The following is a 17827-nucleotide window of genomic DNA, read 5'->3' as shown; positions in this document are numbered from 1 at the left end:
CCTAATTCCATTTTGCTCATTATGCATTCCTGAGTTGTGGGTTTTGGTGTTGCTTTTCTTTATAGAAAGAGACTTTCTATTGAGTGCCTACAGAGACCGCCACTAGCCAAATCCCTGTAGGAATCCCACTGGGACAGACAGAGCTGGGTGGTCCAGGCCTGGAGGACGTTCCTTGTTAATGGATCAATCTGTTAACTTCTTGGTGGAATTTGCTTTTGTTACCTAGTGAACCGTCATTACTTCTCCGGCAAACTGTATAGTTACACTGATGCTTGATGGGATAGGTTTTTAGACAGCTGTTTACCCAGCATTCCCTTGGGCTTGGAGATAAGAAGATCGGTGTCAACACCTTGGTCCTTCTTAGCATCCTGACCATGCAGCCCTCCTGCCATTCTTGTGCTGACCTCTGCTCTTTTGCTTCCTAGGTACTTTGTGCTCTGCTGAGTCTGGTGTACCCAGGGCTCCTTTTCTCAGTTGGATGGACGTCTTTCTTCTACTTACCCGAAGGAGCACCTGAATGCTCATAAGCACAGCAGGACCCCAAGACCTCTCCTCACCTCTGCCCTTCCTACAGGTAACTTTGACCTCTAGAGAGGAAGGCTTAGAGACCTCCCCTTATTTCTTTCTCACCAGCAAAGTCTCAGGCCAGGGCCAGGGACAGTTGGAATGCCTGAATAGAATTTTCTACCCACCCTAAACCATGGCATGCAGGTGAATTCCTTGCTGGGCTCTCCTGGATGGATTTTAAGGGGTATTGTAGAAGCAGACTGTTAAATTTCTGTTTTGTAGCAGATTTCTCTTTGGTTGGTTATTTTCCCTGTGTGAGGCTGATGCTGCCGCTCTCACACTGAATCTTAGTGACAGGTTCACGAGGCTGTTGTCTCTTAAATGGCTCATCTTGGGATCTCCTGTGTTCATGGATGCTCTGACAACACAAGGAATGAGTTCTCAGGTGAGCCTGGTGCCATCAACACAGCCGTAGCAGGACTGGCTCTGGCTGTCTCTCTGGAGGAGGTGTGAGAACAGGGTAGGGGCAGCCATGGGGAGAAACCATGTACAGCTGATGGTGTGAGGAAGTAGATCATGATACCTGACAAGACACAAATGTGAGAATATAAGTTAGGAAGAGTGCACATATAGTGGTTTTGGTTTTTATAGGTGGCCAGGGAAAGCTTTAAAATAGTTGGGGTTTGAACTCAGACTTCAAGGAGTTACAAGCATTAGTCACTTCGCACCTGGGCAAGAAAAGCATTGTTGAGGGAACCTGAAAGCAGTGCATTCTTGGAGCTTGCATGAGCTCGGTGGAGCACAGGGTGTCGTGAAGGGAGCCTAGGAAAGTCAGTCTGGATGGGTCCAGACACTGCAGGAATCTGGGTTGTATGGCAGGACAGCATTGCATCATGGGAAACCTGTGCAGTTTTATTTAAGTAGAGGAGAAAGGGAGTTAGTGTTCCACGGGAGTGGACTAGTTTTGGTGGCTGCTATGAGAGTCGACACAGAGGGTGAAGGACAGAGGTTGAATCTAGGAGGTTGTCCCTGAGAACACTAGAAGTGACACAGTGGCGGTGTGTCGGCAGGCACAGAAGAAGTAGAGGAAAGTGGATACTCACTGGGTGTATCTTAAAGATAGATTCTGTAAGATTTCATGAGGAAAACTAAAGTGCTTTAAAAGATTCTAAGGATGTCTTCACACAACTGGCCAGAGAAGGAAAGGACTGGCTGGAAATGTTTAGACTCAGGAAGGGGCTACAGAGTTCCTTTGTAGAGTCCGTGACGATTATGGGGTACCCAAATAGGATGCCACACTGGCACTACCCCAATAGCCTCTGTCAGGAGGTTGGTACACACGGAGATGAACCACATAGCATTCTAACTGCTGACTGCTGCTCGAGGTAATCTGAGATGAGATGCTCAGCGAGGGAAAAATTTTAAAGTTGTGCTGTGGGTCCTTCTAGCATTATGAAGAGCATGTTTGGATGGTTGGTCAGTAAAAGAGGCCTAGAAGGGACATCCAGGAAGGAAGAGGCTGGGCACTTGAAGCCATTGTCAGAGGGGGTTTCTAAGGAGCTGTGTCCAGGTCCTCATGGGTTGGGTGAGGCGAGGAGTGAAGGATTCTGGGATCTGAGCCATCTGGGTCACTGGCGGTGTTAGAAGGGTGGTTTGATCTGGTGGCTGTGATGGAGACAATTGGGACCTTCTGTGAGCAGCTTTTACAGCAGAAAGACTATAATTTATGGTGCAAAGGTCAGAAGAGTTATTTATTTTTAGTTGAAAACAGTTTCCATGGTCTGTGTGCCAGTGTGAGTGACCGAGTGTAATGACATCATACACAGCTCAGAGGCTGCTGCCGTCACTCTTGTCTCTGGCTTAGGGGGTACCGGGCCTTATCGTGGGAAGGCTTCGTGATGGATGTGTGGCTATGACACAGTAACGGGAAGAAAAAGAATCTACCAACCTCCAACTGTGTTTCTTTGTAACCTAAGAGAATAGTTCTCCCGTTCTGATGGTTGTCACTTTGGTGGGATCTAGAGTCACGTGGGAGGAAGCTTTTAGCTTGGGGTGAGACAGGCAAGCTTACCCTAAATGATGAATGGCGTCATTCCATAGGCTGAGGACTAACCCAAACAGAAAGGAGAAAGCTGATTGGATACCCAGCGTTTATCCCTCGCTGCTTCCAGACTGCAGATGCAGTGTGGACCAGCTGCCTCACGCTCCTGCTGCAGTGAGCTGGACTAAACCTATGTGGTTCCGCTGGCACACTGTAGGTCATGTATTGAGTCTCTTTTGGCTAGACAGAGAGGGACCGAAGTGAGAAACACTGAGGCTTCTGGCGTGCAGGAGAGATGAGGAGTCTGCTCACAGTGGGGACTGAGACCCTGCCGTGAGACCAGAAGAACTGAGGCTGGTTGTGGGACCTGAGGAGAGGTTCATACCCTGGGAATCAGGGACTTAGAGAAGGTCAGTGTGGGTACCTACGGCTCTCTCGGAGTGATGAGGGAACTGGGACTCCTGGGGTGTTTGTAGAAATAAAAATAAATCTCTATGGTACCTTCTGAGCCCCAGAAAAATCAGGCATTCTTCTGCCTTGCATTTCTTCGTTTGTAAAAAATGGTCTGCTTGAGGCGTCTTCCTGTGCCCACCCTCCATGAACCCATGTGACCAGCTCACTCTTTTGAGGACAGTGGGACTGATAACTGGTGTGTCACTGATGCCTTTCTTTATCCAGTGCCACGGCCATGTGCGTGGCGGCATCAAAGGTGACTTTTCACGTGATGCTCCTGTTGCCCATCTCTTCCTTGGCATCTAGTGTTGTAAGCTTTTATCTTCTCCTTAGCGTTGCAAGATCATTGCAGCTCTGTCTGTGAGGCACTTGAGGTCCAGAAGCAGACTCTCCCAGCTGTGGGGATAACCATCAGGAAGCAGCCACAAACCCGTCCAAGGCTGAGTGGATTCTGCATTCTGTCCAGCATCCGCCCACACCCACCTCCTAGGACATTTGCTTAGGAATCTGTCTCAGATTCCAAAAAAGTATGAAATGGCTTCACACTAAAAAGAAAAGAATCAGATCAGGCTACATAGGCCAAAATACCAGAAAGTGACATTCTGGCCCAAGAAAAGATGATTTGTAAATGTTTATGGTTGAAATAACATGGTTCAGATGCCTCCGGATACCCTTAGTATGCACATCTGGAGTGGAAATAACAGGAGATGTGTAGATTTCTTTCTTTCTTTCTTTCTTTCTTTCTTTCTTTCTTTCTTTCTTTCTTTCTTTCTTTCTTTCTTTCTTTCTTGTTCTAATTGCTTCCCTCTTCCTCCAGTTTGAAAAATACCCTTATTTTTAAAATTGGGATGGGGGAAATCTGACTGAGAAAGTTTGGCTGGACCTTGACCCCCTCTTGGCCTTGAGAACAGCTGGAATTCAGAGAACATCTGGTTACCCTAGCTCCCTGTTGCTGTACAGTAGGCTTCATAGCCTGCAGGGGGGAGGCAGCTGAGGACCTCAGCTCAGAAGGCAGGTCCCAGTGCCCTGCTTCCGTGGGCTCAGAGGCATTGACTTGGAGAAATGATAGCACTTTATTTTTTGAGGCAGGGTCTCTCATTATTTTGAAGCTTCATGTTCCAGCTAAAGTGGCTGGCCAGCAAGCTTCCGAGATCTGTTTCTACTCCCTAATAGTGGAGTTACAGACACAGAGTGCCCAGCTTTTCATAAGTATTGACCGGTTGAATTTGGCAGGTGTTCTTACCAAGTGCTATCATACACCCATTCAAGTCTATAGTCTTTGTGGTTCTTTCCATTATACAATTTCGGGGGCTTTGAGAGACATACCTGCAGATGTGTGTGTGTGTGTGTGTGTGTGTGTGTGTGTGTGTGTGTATGTGTGTGTGTGTGTGTGTGTGTGTGTGTGTGTGTGTGTGTGTGATGGTGATGGTACATTTGGACAGGTTCTTTGGAAGCTGTGAGCTTTTATCCCAGGAGCAACCTGAAGAGCCGGAGATGACCCGGAAGGATGAGCAGGGTCATGTGCTGAACAAAGATGAATGTGTCCTTCCCCTGATTTTAAAACGACAGTGGTTTGTATTATTCCCCCAAGGCCTAGACACACATTTACAGAGTACCATATAGCTGTCTCCCTACAGCTGCTTAAGTAACCTCCTCCCTAATTCCACTTACTATTGGTGCATTAAATATAAATGAGAAAGCCATTAGTGCCTTGGCCTCGTTGTATGCTTTAGAGTGGAGAGCATCACGCAGTTCTCACAACCTCATTTCAGTCCTGACTTCACTGGTTACTGTAATCATTGTGTGTGTTGGCCCTTCACCTGTATTTCTCAGTGTTTTGGAATCTAGGTCTCCTGCATACGTATTATACCCACAGAGTATATAACAAAAAGGAAACATTTGTGTGCAAAACCTGGGTGCGGCTGCTTCCGATAGAACATGGGGATAACTGACGGGTTTGAACATAATCTCTGTCCAGTCATGATGAAAACAGTCAGCAGGTCCCCACCAGCATACAGCTAAGGAGTTCTTGTAATAAAATTACAATCATATCCTGCTTCCCCCCCCCACAACTTCTTTCTATGTATATGGACCTAAAACAATATGTGTTTAAGAGACAAGCCATGGATAAATTTGAGTTACTTATGTAATTCTCATGTAGCATTTTGGTATGGTCTAGCTTTCTTCCTGTGCTATGACAAAACACTGATCAAAAGCAATTTAAGGAAGGGAAGAGGCTGTTTCAGCTTGCAGGTCACTATGCTGAGAGAAGTCAAGGCAAGAACTTAAGCCAGGACTTGACGGAGAAACTATGCTACCCCTGGGCTTTTTGCGTAGTTTCTGGTATCTGAGCACAGGTCCAATGCTCTTCCCCACTGAGCCGTCTCCCCAGCCTGTGGTCTAGTCCAGTCCTATTGTTCCTAATTGCTGTAGTTACAACCCGGGCACTCTCTGTCATCTGTCACAGATACGTAGGTTATTATCAGTCTTGGCTATCGCAAGCCTGCTACTATTAATATTCTTACACGCCTGTCTTGCCCACGAGAGAATTTTTTCCGTTGATCAAATATCTATAAAGGGCACCTATGCTGATGAGAGCTGCACTAATAATCAGACAGAAGAGACCACCATGGCGATTTCTAAAGTCTGCTAAGCTCCATTCTCTTGCCAGCAGAGAACCTGTAAAACTGTGCTTTAAAAACATTCTGTCACTTAGCACTCTGGGGCTTGTTAATTTTTACCCAGTCAGTGGCGACGTGACTCTGACAGGGACAGCTCACACCTCACACTCCGTCCTCCTCCGTGCTAATGGCTCTTGTGGGCCATTGCTCACCTTTATTCTTTAAGGGGTATTTTCCCTCACCGGCTTGAAAAGCCAGCCCTCATACATGCTGAAGAGGATTGTTCATTCTGTGTGCTAAAAATAGCACCTCCCAGACTGAGCCATTGACTTTCAGTTTCTGTGGAGAGTCTTTTGGATGGCCACACATCCTTGACAGCAGCATACGGAAGCTTATCAATTTTGCCTGACAGCTAAGGCGATGAATTGGATGGGCTCTAGATTCCAAGGTTTTAAGTTGATTCTTTATGCTCTCTTTGGATAGTTTAGTAAATTATCGGGCATTTCTTTGTGCATGGAGATGTTGTGACCGGACATGACTTTTATCCATATGAGACAAACAGCACCCAGGGCTCTGTTGAAGAGCACCTTGTCTCCACTAGTCTGGGTGACATGCACACCCTCTTATCTGTTGTGTGTTCACCTTTTGGGTTCCTCCTGTCATTGTATCTACTCATTCTTGTGCTACTATAGCTTGTGATATTACTATAGTTCTTGAAGAAAGTCCCACATTTGGACCACCTAAGGTTGTAATTTCTTCTTGACTATGTATTTGAGCCTTTAACGTTCTATAAAATGATAGAGCTCATCGATAAAGCATTATAGCAGCAGAAGCAAAATAAAACATGCCCCGACCTGGAAGGCTTTAACTTGTCAACTCGACACAGCCAGAATCATCTGAGAGGGAAGCCTTGATTGAGGAATTGCCTAGATCAGTTTGGCCTTGGGAAGGTCGGTGTGTGGGAGTGGTAGTATTGATTAACTGATGTAGGTGGGCCCTGTCCACCGTGGGTGGTACCATACCTATGTAGGTGACCTAGGCTATGTAAAAAAAACGTACTAGTGAGAGCCCTAGAGTGATCTAGCAAGTAAAGCCTGCAAGCAGGACTCCTTCCTGTGCCCAGCCTGGGTATATTCCTGCCTTGACTTTCCTCAGTGGCAGGCTGTGACTTAGAGGTGTAAGATGAATTAAGCCCATTCTTAAAGTTGCTTTGGTCATGGCGTTTTATCTAAGCAATTAAAAGGAAATCAGGACACAGCCTAAACAATAATAGTGATTAAAAAAAAACCCAAATCCAACAAACCCCATTGATGAATTAACTGGGTTTCATTAAAGCTGCAGGTCAACAAGACAGTAGTGCCATTTTTACCCCCACTGTACCTTTTCATGGGAACATTGATTGTCTCTCATAGTCTTCTGAACAGCTTTGTTTTCTCTAGCCTTGTGCTTTTGTATAGATGAGCCTTGCCCATCTGTGCTGGCTGGTTCTATGTCAATCTGACACAAGCTAGAGCCACTTGAGAAGGGGTATCTTCAGTTGAGAAAATGTCCCCAATAAGTTGGCCTGTGGGCAAACCTGCAGTACCTTTTTATGTTTGATAATTGATGTGAGAGGACCCAGAGCTCTGTGGGTGGGGCCATCCCTGAGCAGTTGGTCCTGGGTGCACCATGAAAGCAGACTGAGCAAGCCAGGAAGCAGCACTCATCCATGACCTCCGCATCAGCTCCCGCCTCCAGGTTCCCACCTTAAGTTCCTGCCCAGATTTCCCAGGGTGACAGAGCGTGTGACCTGGGAATCAGACACTGAAATAAACCCTTCCCTCCCCATGTTGCTTTTGATCATAGTGCTTTAAGGAAGCTGTAAAAACCCTAAGACACCCTCTCCTATGGAGTTTGGGTATGTCAGCCTGCTAGTGTCTGCCCACTCATTCATGGACTCTTTTTGTTGGTCCCACATGTAGTCTTGTCTGAAGGCTCTCTTACATATAAAAGTCAGATGTGAATAGTGAAAACTAGCATACTCTTTTTCCCTTTTCTGTGTGTTTGTAGGTCAGGGAGGACTGAGAGCCATGGAAGGTGTTTCTTCCTACTGCCTGGATTTAATCAGGACTGGTTATCGCCTTCGCTCTGTGTTCAGTATGTTAGGCTAAGGAAATCCTGCCTTCTCTCTTGCTTTATTTTTCAGAGCCTCATCTTCTGTTTTTATGAAGGATGCATGGTGAGCTTTCTCTCCATGTGTTTGGATCGGATCCATTTCCCACCATGGTTTTTCTCCCCCTGTGTTATGTGACACGTTGCTTATTGCAATGTCAAATTCTCTTGCTGTCCTTGAGAAACATGTTTAAATACATCTCTCACACACATCTGGATTCTATTTGCTCATATTTTGTTTTAAATTTTTCTTCCTTTACTCATGAGAAAGTTTGGCCCGTGCTTTTTCCTTTCCCTTAACTGCTTTTATCTGATTTAAGAGAAAAGTGATTTTCTTAACTCTCAGTTCATCACCCCCACCCCTTATTTCCTCAGAAGACTCTTGACATAATGTGAATTACCTGCTCGTGACAGTTTGGATGTGTGTGGTTATAAATGAAGCTCAGTGATCCATCCTGGGGAGACACCGTGGTGAGCAGTGTGCGGGTGCTGGGAACCCCACTCAGGTCTTCTTCAAGGTCAGGACAAGGTCAGTGACTATTCCTGACCTCAGAGCTACCTTTCGGATCCCGAGTGCTTCATTTGAAGTCCACATTGTGCCTGGACAATTTGTCTTTATAGCATCAGAGGGAAGCGGGTATCTCAGCTTTGTCTTTGTAGCTCCCAAAGGCTCAAAAGTCCCTGTGGCTCGAAGCTGACTTCATTGGGCAGAACACTGAATGTGGATCCTTTCTCTGCTAGGAGGTGTCTCATAACCATTATGTGTGTGGCTGGGGAAGAGGCATAACAAACAACCGAGGCAGAAGAAGTACTTTTGGTCTTCTTGAGTGAGGTGAACAGTCCAGGTCTCATTCCTGAGATGAAACTTCTGCCTATGCCCACAACATGAAGAAACGTTGCTGCAGTATTAAGATTAGTAATTATGTGGCCAGAAAGATAGTGACTTCATCCATAAGAGGCTGCCATGTAGGCCCGAATTTGGTGCCCTCAGAATCTGTGTTAAGCGAAAGCCTGGAGAGTGCCCAGGCTTAGAGGGAGAGAAACGGGCGAATCCATGGGGCTTACTGGAGACCCAGCCTAGCAGAATTGCAGGCTCTGGTTTCATCGAGGAACACTGCCTCAAACAGCAAGGTGTGGATCGATGAAGGCTCTTGCTTCCTTGAATCTGCTCATACATTTTCCATTTTATTCCCCCAGGGACTTGAAATTTGGGCACACATTAAGGTTTCACTGCCAGGAGCATTTACAAGGTGTCTGGGTCCCTGTTCTTTTGCATGTCTTACTGTGAGTTAATGTGTGTCTAAAAGCAGAGCCACAGAAAGTTCAGCTTATAGCAAATGGCAGAGATCGTCCTGTACAGGGGTTTCCAGATGTTATTTTGGGCATGGCAGTGTAGCAATCCTTTCTCATAGGTTGTCTTAAAGAAACCTATTCCTTAAAACTTCGTTAAAATAACATTTCACACAGGCCCAGATGGAAACAAACTCCAGTGGCCTGTTTTCACCATGATCTTTTAGCCAATGCGTCCAAGACAAAGTCAGAATATCCACAAAGCCTGCGGGGACTTGATTTGCTCTTGACCCATGTCAGCAGTGTAGGAACTCACTATCAGGAACACAGAGCTGGCCAGTGGATAGAACAGCAGATCTCCAAAGCCACCTCCAAACCCCCTAATGTGCCTTTCCACAGCCAGGCACAGTAGCTCCTTCATGCAAGGCAATTAGGGAATGGTTGGTACATTCCACTTTTATTGCCCTTTCCAACCCCACACAAATATCTAATTTTTGAAAATCTGTGCATTCTGTGTATGCCTGATTGGGTGTTGGATGCTTGGGAATAGAGTTACAGATGGTTCTGAGCCACCTTTTGGGTGCTAAGAAGCCTAGTGTTTGCTGGAAGAGCAGCCAGTGCTGTTAAATCCTGACTGCTTTCTTTAAGTCAGCCTCCTGTCAGGATGTCTTGTTCAAGTAGCCCACACTTAATTCAGCAAGACCAATCACTACATTCCAAGTTCTGAGTCTGTGCTGGCCCCTGTTGTATCCTAGACTTGGGAAGCCTGCCTGGTGTCCAGAAATGGGCATGGGGACAAAAGTCCGGGCTGTCTGGGCTGTCTTTATTTGCTGGTCGACGCTGGGCTTCTCCCTGTTTGTCACAGAGGACTTGGTTCTTCCCAAGCAGACAGACCACATGCTATTTCTGGGCTGTAAATTTCCAAAGCTGTTTCCCCGTCCACCTCTTCAACCACATGCTGGAAAGAGTCGTGTGTTTCCAGCTATAATCGGTACACTTAAACACTGGTTAAATTCAGAGGGAATGAAAAATCCGTACATCTTCTGACCCTGAACTAAGCTATAAAAATCTGACATGTCCAAAGGTCCTCTGGGGCCTTTCAAAATAAGAAGATCCTTTTTAACCTTTTGAGAGCTTATTGGGGGTTTCAGAATAGCACAGACCACATTTAAGGGGTTGTCTGATTCATAGAGCACAGTGTCTGACCACTGAGGAGTCCTGGATGCTTGCTGGCAAATTCTTTTCTTGTGTTCTACTTTTACAGAGATGAGGTGTTCTGAAAAAAGATCACTCTGTTTGCTGGCAAACTGCTCAGGACAGGCCCCAACTTTGGGAACCTTGTTACCCAGTGCTGGTTTTATACTTAAAAGAGGTGGGAGGATTCAGAGGCACTTTGAGGAAGGCCGTGCAACTCTCTGTCTTTTTGGTCTCATTTATTAATGGTTGTATTTTAGACTAGAAGTCATGGTATACATCTCATGGCAGCCTGTGAGGAGCAGCCTAGCCCCAGGTGAGAGGACTGAGGTACCCTGGGCAATGAATGCTTCCTAGGGAATATGATTTGCAGGTGATTCTTGAGTCCAAGAGTCTCTTGGGCCCAGATTCCCTGTTTCATGGGGTCCTTGGGTCTGTTTGATGCTCTATCTGTTGCAGTACCGTCCATCAGGCTGCTTGGCTTCCTGCTGAGGATAACTGACCATGCATCTGAAGACATGCAGGCAGGTGTAGAGGGTTTCCTCCACATGATCTGATAGCCTTGCAGAAAAGCCATACAAAATGGGGAGAGCACAAGGTGCTTTTTTTTCAGTCACCCCTCACCTTAGCAAGATTCTCAGCATCTCTGAATCCACACAGCTTCCCCCTCCTTTCTTTTTAAAATGTATTTTTATAGGGTCAGAGAGACTGCTTAGTGGTTAGTCAAGAACACTTTATGCTCTTGCAGATGACCTGGCTTCAATTCTCAGCACCCTATTGTAGATCATAACAACTTTTAACTCTTCTTCCTGGAGATCAAATGACCTTCTTTGGCCTTTGTGGGTTCTAGGCACATGGTGTACATATATACAAAGGTAGAAGGTAGAACACTCATAAACATATATTTTTCTAATTACTTATTGTTGTTACTGGCGGTGGTGTTGGTGATGGTGGTGGTGGTGGTGGTTGTGGTGGTGGTGGTGGTGGTGGTGTGTGTGTGTGTGTGAGAGAGAGAGAGAGAGAGAGAGAGAGAGAGAGAGAGAGAGAGAGAGAGAGATCATTGATTGTAGAGTTGGTTCTTTTCTCACACCTTGAACTGGTACCATGGATCAGATTCACTCAGCAGCAAGAGCCTTTACTCCTGAGCCCCCTTGTTGTTCCCATAGGTTTAGTCTGAAATGCCAAACATCCTGAGATACCTGTGGTTGAAAACTCTCATCAGTGATACCCAAGGCTGTGTAGACTAAGTTGGGCCCATGAAGCAACACCTAAGGAAGCTAAGTGCAGCCTCCACTTCTCTATCCCATCAACACATCCCAGGTATCCTCCAGAGACTTCCATCTGACCTTCAATTCTTTGGACTCTACTGTATCTGAGATAGGCCTTCTTTTTGCCCAGGGGTCTCTGGGAAGTGTGGGAGTGGCTCTTTGAAACAGTATTATGAACAAGATGCTTGCCTGTTGAGTGGCCCATCTAATGTTCCATGGGCATTGGTGGAATTTGGACCAAAAAACCAGGATGCACAGAGTGATGGCTTGGGGGCGGGCACCCTGTGTTGTCTATCCTGATCCTGTTTCTAAGCCACTTTGTGCTTAGTTCACCCAGAGCCACCTCTGAATAGTGTATCTGTGTTTGGGTGGTACAGCAATCTCTTGGAGCATTTGGACTTAAGTGATGTTTTGGGTCTCATTGTCCCCTGACATCTGGGAGAACACCTGGAGGCACTCCCGGAGCACCACCTTTTTTTTGCAAACGCTGTTATTTTAAGCACAAGAAACGTCTTCACGCCCTCCCACCCCCTTTCCAATCTTAGAACCATGGATTGTCTCGTAGGTTCTGCAGGCCACCACGCACTCCCCTCCTACCACCCGCTCCCAATCTGTCTGTTTTCGCCAGCTCCATGTCAGATTCTCAGCTTTTCTTCTGGGGTTACAGCTGAGGCTTCTAAACTTGGATGTATCCAGACTAGGGTGGGGGAGTCAGGATGGGGTTCCAGAGATCCACATGGATTGGTCGCTGGAAGGCTCTGAAGGTGACAGATGGGAACATAGACTCTCTTCTCTAGCCACAACATAGTAAGCACACACGGTCTCGCCCGCAGTGGTGGGACTTGATCTCTACTCTGCTTGGCCTGAGGAGACTCTTTCAACACCACTGGGCTGGGCTGCTGTCCCTTGGCAAACTCTGGAGGACTGCTGAGAACAAGATGTGGGGCAGGGAGCCACAACAAACCAGAACAAGCCTTTCTCACGGTCTCACTCTGCTTTGTGGTACTGTGAGCAAAAGAAGATGCTATGTGGCCAGTACAGCCACGTACTCAAAGGAAAGTTTCAGACCTCCAACCCTGTCAGCATTTATCCTTACCCACCCAGATACTGAACTCCCTCAGGAAGTGGTTCTCAACCCTCCTAATGCTGTGATACTTTAATACAGTTTCTCATGTTGAGATGACCCCAACCATAACATTATTTTTGTTGCTTCTTTGTAACTGTGACTTTGCTATTATCATGAATTGTATTGCAAACATCTGTGTTTCATGATGGTCCTAGGCAACCCCTGCAAAAGTATCATTCAGCCACAAAGGGGTCACAACCCACAGGTTGAGAGCTACTCCCCCTAGGGAATTCTTGGCCCTGGGTTGTGTGTCCCACCTCAATCTCTTACCCTCTTACACCAAGGAGCATTTCTGCATCATAATGATAAGCTCCTGGAGCTTCAATATGTTGTTTTGTTTGTGTGATTAGCCATAGCTTTCTTTCTGTTACTCTGGGAAGGTCCACATGAACATGATCAAGTTTTTTGGGTCTCTCTGATGGCTCTGCATCTCAGTCCTCTGGTTAACTGGGAGGACATTTCTGAGGCTTGAGCTGGAGTAACGGGCTGCTCTCTATTTTGCCTGCAACACATGGACATTCAGGGACTCTTTCACCTTCGCTGTTACCCTGGCTCACCATAAGTCAGCTCAGTAAGTTTTGAGGAGTTCGGACATGCAGCATCAGGGTACAGTGACTCTATTGCATCTCAACAATACAGGCAGATGTTTACTTTGTTTTTTTTTTTTCTCATACAGACCAGGTGTTTACACTTTCTGTTCCCCATGGGATCTTTTATAGTCTGACATAGGCATCCGATGCACACATTTCCTAGGCTTGTTCTCACAACAGCTATCCTTCCCTTAACGGTAGGGATGTCCCATCATGTCCCATCATCTGAGAGAGGTGCCACCTTGCTATGATGACTGGTGCAGTTTAAGCTCGGGTCTCCTCGGGCTCATTTGAGCCCATTTACTTTCTCTTGTCTTCTTTCTCAGAGGGGCTTGACATCCTCCCGTAGACGCTTTGTCTCTTGCTCTGTCCATTTTCCCCTGGGCTAATTAATGCAGGATTTACCAGGGAATGTACTGCCTGCTCTATAAAAGGCACATGCTAACCCTGACGGGCAGGGGTTTCCTTAGCAACCTGAAAAGGAGGGATGAGGAGAAAGGCCAGGTCACTTCCTGGGTTTGGTGACTTGTATGCCATGAGTGATGTGCTATAAAAAGGGGATGCTCAAGAGAGATATCTAAGATGTCCCTGGACATAGCCCAGGAACTGCGTCCCACCAAACATCAGCTCCTGAATTACACTTTCGATGTTTCTGTGTTTGGGGTGTGCTCTAAGGTCATTGTGTAGAGTATTTATGTCTGATTCTTGTTACTACCCTGGAAGAAGACAGCAGCATCTTGTTGATAAACCGGAAGCACATTCCCCCATAAGGGCTGAGGAAGGCCATGTGGCACCTCAGAAATATTTCAGCAGATCTACAACTCTAAGCAGGTCTAGTCATGGGAACCTTAGAACTTTGCAATCTGCTTTTGTAGCACAGTCTCTGGGTGGTCAGGAGGTGGGCAATGGAGAAAGGAAGCAGGACTGGTAGGAAGGACACAGGGAGTGAACAGGGCATCTCTTCACACATGAGGTGAGTTATTTAGGAATCCAAGGGCCATGACTCACTTTGAAGTTCATTCAGGTGTAGCATTGCTAAAAAAAAATAAAAATAAAATAAAAAATAAAAAATAAATAAATAAATACACAAATAAAACCCACAGCTGGGGTCCCCAAGTCCTATGTGCTCCCCAGAACTTACCTAGAACTGAGGGGTTGTCTGGTCTCTGGGTGCTACACACACCTGACCTGCCTTTATGAAAATCATTGTCTTCTGTGTTGCTGTCTCTCTGACTCGGCTTCCTGGGACCCTCTCAGTCCTCATGTTCTGAGATCCTAAGAAATAGTTTTCCTTAGAGATGTGCAGCCTGGCCCTCCTGACTGGGAGGTGTGTGCTAGAGCCATGGAACCATTAGAAATAGATGAGGAGGAGGAAAAGGAAAGTCTACTTGGCCTTTTTTCTCAGAGATAGTTTTAGACCCACTTGCCTCCATCCCCCAGGCGGAGCCTCAGAGATATCCATGCCTTAAGTGGGGTTTGTGCAGCTGAGCCAAACCCTCTGAGCTCTCCAGATCCACTCAGACTTGACCTTACAGTCTCGATTCCTAAACTTCAGCCTCAGCTTCACTGAGGTTTGTTGCTCGCACTTTGGCGGAAGACACATTTTTTTTTCCTTTTTGTTCATTGGGCAACAGAACCTGTGACATCCTGTGAGCTGCAAGTAAAATGGGGACAGTGAAGATTCTGCATGCAAACATTTTCTTTTATTTGAGGCAGGGTCTCTTATAGCCCAGCCTGTCCTTTAACTCACTATGTAGCTATGAATGGCTGAACTTTCAACCCTTCAGCCAGTACCCACTGAGTGGAAGGTTTACAGCAATAGACTACAGTCTATATGACATGCTAGGGACTGAGCCCATGGTTGCATGCATATTATATAAACATTCTACTAAGCAAGCTATCTTCCCAGCCCTGTGGATTCCCATGATAACCGAAGGAGAAAGCCAAAGTTTAGAAAAATTTGTGGGACTTAGAAGGGTCAGTGCTCTCTCTGTGACCTGTTAGGCACCTGTTCCTCCTCCCCAGCCCTTAGTCTTCTTACCTATAAAGGAAGAGGCCATGCTAGGTAACCTTCCAGACCTTCCATGCCTTGAATGGTTTGTGGCTAAGATGGGTCCCGGTGTGAAAACTCTTGCCCTATGATAGCTAATCTTTCCTGTCAAGTTGACATATCTCATCAGGGAACCCAAGTGAAGAATGTCTTTATTACATTGGCTTACAGACATGTTTAGGGCATGTTGCAGTCTGCTCTTGACTTTGAACTTGCCACAGAAATCACTGGTTGGCATAATGCCAACTTAAATTGTACGGAAGCACATGTGTCTGTAGTCACATGTTTGTGTGCATACCCTGGAGAGCTTTACTTAGTGTTTAGAGTAAGGTCGGATCCTTGGGATGCCTCCTGGTGTGTGGGTTTATGGTTTGTCTTCTTAGTGCCTTTCTGGTAATTTCTTTTGAAAACAGTATTCAGTGCTTTTGCAACCAAGAAAGAAATAACACATGCTTTCTTTTCCTGAGGCAGACATTAGACCAGGTCACTGTTTCTCATTGCCTTTTCTTACATCATAGGAAGGCCTGTTGCTTCACAGATATTTGGTTTCTGCTTAGTTTATGTTTTCGTTTTTGTCTTCCATTATACCCAGATGTGAAGAGTGATAAAGGTCACAGGCATCCCTGATGTGCTCAGGAAAGCCCAAGCTTGTCTGAGAGCAGAGCTCATAGGCTCTGAGTTTGGATCCTCATGGAATTTGGACCATTAGGGGCTGTGGCATTTTCAGATACCGGCTGTTCCTTGGATGGCTGAGGGGAATCTCTTGGGATCTAAAGAGATGAAGTATAGAGCAAGCCTTTGGGATCCTGAGCATGGTTTTAAAGACCAGAAAAGGGCTCAGTGAGGATGGAAGCCATATTTGGTGCTTACAGCTGATGACATTAAGAGAGTCAGACCTGTTGTACAGTGGGTGCTTGACCCGTTCTTCCACTGTGGGGCTTTCTTTTCCTTCTGCCTGAAAATGAAATTCTCTGCTCTCACGTAACAAAGTTCTCCTGCTGCCCGAAGGCCACCATAGGAAGCATGCTTGAGAGAGTCCATCCTGATGAGGTCACCTGGCAGCCAATAATGGGCATGTCGACGTTTTCACAGTGTCTGGAGTGAGTTGGAAATATCACTGTGTATCCATGTGTCCAGGGATAACCCTAAAGTCCGTGCTGTTAAGTGCTCAGTGCTGGGATTATCGGCCTGTATGGTACACCATAGGTGGCTGTGTCCATGCTGAGGACTGAGCCCAGAGCCTTGAGTATCCTGGGCAAGTATTCTCATCAATTGGGCTACATCCCCAGATCCTTGAAAAATATGATCATTTCCTAAATACACCTAAAATTTTCTGTAAACTATCGAGCTCATTTCCTTATCTGAGCATGTAGCCCACTGGAGTACGGCGCTCACTAACTAAGGTAACAGGTGACATCCATAACACTTACTAGGCAGCCAGTAAGAGGTTGGTTATCTGCTCTCCTGTTTCTCTTGATTACTTAAGTACCCGTGTTTTTTCATCCTGTCACCTGAGGTTTCGGGATGTGGACCCAAGGCTGGCTTTGGACTTTACCTGGGGGAGGTGGCTATAACTTGAAGGCCTTGTGATCCCTGAGCACATCCATATCTCCTTGACCCCCTGGGAGACTCTAAATGTGTTGATCAGTGATGTTATGGTAGTGACAATTTTAAAGTACCAATGAGAGCCGAGGAGGTGACCCAGAGGAGAAAGTGCTTGCCACACAAACTTGGGGACTGGAATTCCTCAAAACACCAGAAAGCCATTCAGATCAGTGCTGCACTGTAAATCGAGCATTCTGGAGGCAGAGACAGGGGACCCAGTGTGCTTTGCATATACCAGTGACTGCGGCTTGACCACTGGTAACTTGTCATCCACCCTCATCCAACCTCATTGACACAACTACCTTGAGTTCTGGGAAAGCAAAGACATCAAATTATGACAACTTTACAAGGTTAGTTATCACTGCATCCGTGTGTGTGTGTGTGTGTGTGTGTGTGAGAGAGAGAGAGAGAGAGAGAGAGAGAGAGAGAGAGAGAGAGATCTAACATTAAAAGTCTACTAGCGATATTGTCATGCATACTTATATGACCATTTTAAGCCACCACTGTCTCTTAATCCCAAGTAGAGAGATCAAGCCTTTCTATAGAAGGCAGTACAGAAAAGGGATCCGCAAATGTCTCAGATGCAGAAAGCTTAAGGTTAGGAAGCAAGTTGGTGCAGTAGTTCCCTTTCATTTATGGACCACCCTTGAGAGGGTTGGGTAAGGAATGTTCTGGAATCTTTTGGTTTTCTTTAGTTGCACTAGAAATCTTAGCAGAGAGTATTATGTTATATGATTTAAGAGTCAGAATAGGAGTGATCCTTTTAGGGTGGTGTTGGGTGTAAGAGAGGCCGGTTAACCCACAGAGCGAAGCAAATGAATCAGCACGAAGCACAGCATGGGCTCCTGACAGCTTTAGCCAGCTCTGCCAATTAGTCCTTGCTTCCCAGCTTGGGCAAACCAGTGATTTATTCTGGGAACACTGAAGAGAC

The 17827-nt window shown here is 46.1% G+C and overlaps 1 protein-coding gene across 2 annotated transcripts in view; it reads left to right on the top strand.

The window, feature by feature from the left end:
• Positions 1–17827, top strand: part of RNF144A (ring finger protein 144A) — a 111986-nt gene that overhangs the window by 23734 nt on the left and 70425 nt on the right. For both annotated transcript variants that reach the window (XM_080925921.1, XM_080925922.1), the window contains exon 2: positions 426–574. The gene's annotated coding sequence lies outside the window, so the exon portion shown is untranslated. The remainder of the gene's footprint in view (positions 1–425; positions 575–17827) is intronic.

This window comes from Micromys minutus (assembly GCF_963924665.1).
Source record: "Micromys minutus genome assembly, chromosome: 1".
Lineage (NCBI taxonomy): Eukaryota > Metazoa > Chordata > Mammalia > Rodentia > Muridae > Micromys > Micromys minutus.
Note: the sequence above shows the minus strand (reverse complement) of the source record. Positions and strands in the feature narration are given on the sequence as shown.